This window comes from Nycticebus coucang, chromosome 21 (assembly GCF_027406575.1).
Source record: "Nycticebus coucang isolate mNycCou1 chromosome 21, mNycCou1.pri, whole genome shotgun sequence".
NCBI lineage: Eukaryota > Metazoa > Chordata > Mammalia > Primates > Lorisidae > Nycticebus > Nycticebus coucang.
In genome coordinates, this window is record NC_069800.1 from 40957548 (window position 1) to 40963586 (window position 6039).

Sequence of the window (6039 nt, forward strand, 5' to 3'; positions counted from 1 at the left end):
TGTCTCAAAAAAAAAATTGTGGAGCTTGGAGCTGCGGTGTGGGAAATAATAGTAAAAAGCAACAATCCGTCCAGCATCTATCTTTGTTTTCTTAATTGTACTTCACTTCTGCAGCAGAAAGGGATACACCTATATGCTTACCTTTTTCTGGGTGCTTTTATAAGTTGTTTATACAGATTGCATTATCTTATTATTCACCCCACTCAGTAATCCCCCAGGAGCAGAGAATCATCCCATGTTCCAAGACTGGGAAATTAAGACCAAATAATATGCCTAAGGTAGTGCCAACTGGATTTAGAGGCACGATGCAAACCTTCCCTTTACCCTGTTATAAGACTCTTCCTCAAAATTCCTCTTGTGAGGAGACTTTCCTGGCCCACCTCTATGCACTCTTCACCTTTCCTTTGGTGACTGCATCTCTCTACCCTTTCACTGTACTCATTCCCTGGATGACCTAACTCCACTCTTGGCTCCATGATCTTCACCTCTAACACACTTCTTCACCAAGAACACTTGGAATAGATACAGGCACTCACCTGACAGGTGCATTTGGATGTCCACAAGAACTTCAGTTGAGCGCTGCCATGTCCAGCCCCTAGTCTTCATTTTTCTTCAGGAATCTCTTATCTTAGGAAATGGCACCTCTGCCCAACTTGTTGCCCATGTCAACATCCTCCACTCCTTCCTAATTGTCTGTCAAATTAACCTTTCTGTGGTATGTTTTGGTTCTAATCCCTGTTCATCCCATTGCCTTAGGTTAGGCCTTTTACATGAGTGTCTTGGATTTTTGGAATTATCTAACTAGTCTCCCTGCTTACTTTCTACAAGTCTTTCCCCTTTACTACCATCAGTTTTTCACTGCTCACTGAATAAAATCCAGACTCCTTGGCATGACACACAGACCCTCCAGAATCTGATCCCTTTCTCTCTAGCTCAACTTCTCCCCTCCTGCAATCTGCTGTAGTCTCAAACCACATAGAATCAACTGTACAAAAAAAACTGTGTTGTTGCCTCTACCTCGAATTCTTTGCCTTCTCCAACTGGCTAACCCTTTGTTATCCTTTGTAGCTCAGCTCAAAAAGTCCCCCTGCTCAAAGACACCTTCCTGACCTGAATTAGAGCTGCCCTTCCCATAATGCTGCTTCCGTTACAGATTTTACCAGATTATATTTACTAGTGGTTTGCTTACCCAATGTTTCCACTAAATTATAAGCTTCTGGGAGGCAGAAACTGCCTTTTGCTACAGGAAGTCAGATACTACTTTTGAACATGTGACACTGTCTGAGAGGCAGCAGAGCAGAATGGTTGGGAGCAGACTCTGAATGAAGCCCAAGTGACTTTAGATGAGTTACATAAGTGGTGTCTCCATTTCCTCAAACTGTAAAATTGGGATAATAATACACCTACTTCAAAGGGTTACTGTGAAGAGTAAATGAGTTAACAGCATCTTTGTCCTTGTGTGAACAACACAATGTACCTGTAGTTCTAGATGGTGTAGCCTACTACACACCCAAGCCTTATGGTATAGCCTATGCAGGGATGTCCAGCTTTCTTTTTCTCTGCTAAACATTGGAAGAAAAAGAGTTGTTTTGAAAAAAAAAAAAGAGTTGTTTTGGACCACACATTAAATACACAAACACCAACAAAAGCTGATAAGCCAAAAAAAAAAAAGTCCATGCATACTTTTTGTGATAGCTGACACCGCAGAAAGGCAAAGAAAGTCCTCACAGAGCAGCGCCTGTGGCTCAAGGGAGTGGGGCGCCGGCCCCATATGCCGGAGGTGGCAGGTTTAAACCCAGCCCCTGCCAGAAACTGCAAAAAAAAAAAAGTCCTCACACAATCAGCATAACATGGCTGACTGTGAGAAGCCTAGCAGACCAAGTAAACATCTATAGAGAAACAGGAAAATCTTAACTGAAAATCTTGGCCAAACAACTCTTGCTTCATGACTGTGCACCAGCTCACACAAGCACTGAGGGAGTTTTGAGCCAGTAAACAAGTTAACTCATGATCTGGCTCCCAATGACTTTTTCCTTCACCCAAAGATAAAGAAAATACTGAAAGGAAGACATTTTGATGACATTCATGACATCAAGAATATTATATGAACTCTGATGGCCATTTCCAGAAAAGTTCTAAAACTGCTTTGAAGGGTGGACTAGGTGCTGGTCTGAGTACATAGCTTGCTTCCCAAAAGGAATACTTCAAAAGTGACCACAGTGATATTCATCAGTGAGGTATGTAGCAGTTTTTCTAGGATAAGTTCATGAACTTAACATCAGACTTTGGACATAAACCAGTGACATAGTCTTTTATCATTATCAGGTATTACATATGGCACAGAAGCCTGTGTGCTATACTTTGGCAGTGCAGGTTTGTTTACACCAGCAGCATCACGTGGGTAATACACTGCATTAAGCTGCAACATTGCTAGGTGATAGGAATTTCCCAGCTGCATTAAAGTCTTATGGGACCATCATATATGCAGCCTATCATTCACCAAAATGCCATTATGTGGTACATGATTATATGTGCTCATGTGTATATATTCCCACAACAGGGCCGGGCACATGGTAAGCACTTTGGCCGTGTTAGCTGCCTATTATGTAAATTATTATGCTCATGAAGATAGCTGATGAATACAATTTTAAAAGATGCCCATTAAAATGGTGTTTTTTGAGGCAGAGTCTTGCTCTGTTGCCCAGGCTGGAGTGTAGTTATCGTAGCTCACCACAGCTACAAATTCCTAGGCTCAAAGAGATGTTCTGGCTTCAGCCTCCCAAGTAGCTGAGACTATAGGCACATACTACCACACCTAGCTAATTTGTCTATTTTTTGTCTCATATGTTGCCCAGGCTGATCTTGAACTCCTGGCCTCAAGCAATCGTCCCCCCTTAGCTTCCCAAAGTGCTGGCCTGAGCCACTGTGCCGAGCAAAAATGGTGTTATTTAGTATCATATCCATTAATATTTATCAGCTGGTCCTCCAATGGCTTCAACTGTGTTAATTAAACAGAAGCCAAATTTAAATGAAAGGGGAGTGATTTTACAGACTGGAATATCATTTTATTCAGGAAAGGTCAGAAAGGACAGGAGCCATAACAACTACAGGGGATCCAACAGCAGTGTTTGGTCCTTTATTCTCAAGAGCACCATCATGGAGACAAAGGTCCAAGGGCTACACCTCTGTTGCTATGGCTAAAGTTGTCAGGGTTCATTAGGATCACTGTGAAATAGGCAACAATCCCTGAGAACAATCAAGTCATTAATCCTATCACCACCATAAAAAACAGAAGCAGATCTACAGTCCCCAGGATTTGGTATGAAAAGCATACATTTGGCAGAGCCAACTGGTATCATCTTTTGGGAAAAGGGATATACTACCAATCATAAAATGTCTCGTCCTCTGGCCCTCAAAATTCAGCCCAACAGAAAAAAAAAGTACTTCTATGTGCTGTGCAGGCCTGGGCTAAGCACTTTATATACACTGCCTTACCATTATCTCTTTGAGGTAGGCATTTTCCCAGTTTATAGATGAGAATGCAGGATAATAATCAATGGTAGAGAACTGCCTAACACTCTGGAGTGTTCAAAGCCCACACTCTTCACATTATCAAGAATTAGCAAGAAAGTGGGTACAGTGGTACGCACCTGTAGTCCAGCTACTTGGGATGCTGTGGGTGGGGGGATTGCTTTATGCCAAGAGTTCGAGGCTAAAGTGCATCATAATTGCACCTATGAATAGCCACTTCATTTAAGCCTGTGTAACATAGCCAGATCCTAACACGGGTGGACTCTTATGTAGTCTTATGAATACCATTAACTTGGAAACACGTCTTGATACCAAAGGGTTGCGTGGTAGTAAGATTATGGGAATTTAACATTTTTAATTATAATTTCATCTTCTCAATTAAAACCTCAGCATTGTCAGGACTAAGGACGGCTTCACACACCACCCACAGTAGTACTTCTTGCAGGCTGTCTAAGCCAACATTTTTCCTTGCAGAACTTATTCTACGAGGTGTTTGGCAGGCAACAGGAGAGGGGCTACAAAATTCCAAGTATTCTATACATTTTCATTCAAATTTTTATGTAATACCTACAACATCCTAGGCACTCACTCCTTCCTCTCAGTACCGTTCACTCTCACTTGAGTGAACAAAACTCTCTCAACACTTAATGTTATAGTAGGACACAGGACAATATCTTACATGCAGAGGGCAGGGACCTGAGGAAATCTGGGAATGAGCCTAGTGGATACCTTAGGAAAAGGTAGGCGTTAAGGGGAATGGAGTGGAGTCAAAAGGGTTTTCTATAGAACCATAAATGCATGTTTTTATGTGATGAGGAAAAGACACATATCATTGGGGCCAGGCACCGTGGCACACACCTGTAATCCCAGCTACTTGGGAAGCTGAGGATTGCTTCAACCCAGGAGTTTGAGGTTGCTGTGAGCTAGGCTGATGCTATGGCACTCTAGCCTGGGGAGCAGGTGAGACTGTCTCAAAAAAATAAATAACAAACCTGATTGCTCTGCATTGTCACACCATAGTCAGGCTCCTTCCAGCTAAGCTATGGTTGTAAAAGGTAATAGAGCTCAAATAGGCTGATGCTACTGTATATGGGCAGTATGTATGTAAGGCACCCTATCATTTTCAGTGGGTACATAGTCAATCCAATTTTAGTCAAATGACATCTCAACTGGGGTATCTTAGAGGGGCAGATCACTCTGGAGTCTGCTTTGGGAATGAAGTTAAAAACTTAGGGTTGCAATCGATGTATTAACTGTTCACCAAACCTGTCAAACTGTAAAATACCGTTATCTTCCCCTAAGGAGTCCCACTGAGTAAAGAAATACACAAAACACATACACACACAAAAGCAATGGAACGCTAATTACACAAGAGGCACTGATCCTTGATTTATTCACACAGTAATATCCAACATTAGGAATTGTGTGGACATAGATACAAAAAAAGGAAAATGGGGTCATAAACAGCAGTTGGCTTCATCACGGCAGTTAATGGCATGTAGTAGCCAGTGTACTCAGCCAGTGTGTAGTCCCTTCGGGAGAACCCAATGGGTGGAAAGAAAACACTCTCCACCGCTTTACAGCCAAGGTACTTACAACACTTGGCCTGTACTTTAAAATTAAGGGTCACAGTGATTAAAAACAACATGGTCAAGACATTCAGGTCTTAGTGACTGCTCCTGGGCCACTTAATATGAACAGTCTGGCAACGAGTTAAGTGAGGAGTAGCATGTATGCCCTTAGCAAGTGTGAGCAAGGCAGATCGCAGCACAGTGAGGGAAATGTAGCCTTCTCTGTGTGCCACTGAAGACACCCTTACAGCCAAGTTCTCAGGCGGCACATTGCCACACGGCATCTCTTGGTTTCTCATGTTCATGTTCAAAAATTACTTTAATTCAGAAAATAGAAAAGCATTTGTGGAGGGCCATTTTTCAATCCCAGAATACACATCAGCAAGGAAAAAGAAAAGCTTTCTTGAACATCTCCACTTGGACTCGCAGGATAATGTGATGTGCCTCACCCACATCACTTCCTCACCAGATCCCCAAGTAGGATTTTTCTTAAGTGTTCCAGTTATAGGACACATTTAAAGAGGTTATGTATCTATGACCTCTTAGGGACTGATAAGGAAGAAATTTCTAAAGAGGGAGGGTACCTAGCACCTTGTATTCCCTCATGTGGTTACAGCTGGAGAACTTGGCAGTGAGGTAGTAGCAACAGGCCTCACAAAAGGAAAACAACTCAGATCTACGTATCATTTCATGGATAGTAAAAACAGGCAGTCCTTCCAGATCTCTCATTCCCATCACACTCTCATGGGAAGCTGTGCCTACTTTATGTATTTCAGGAGAAGCTGAGAAGTGAAATGGCTGTTCAGCTGATATGCCCACCAAAGTCCAGTTTCTCAGGACAAGGATGCAGAGACCTCGCCAAAACCCCAGGCACAAACTTTTTTTTTTTTTTTTTGCTGAAATCACCAAGCACAATTTTTATAGGAAAGAAAACTGA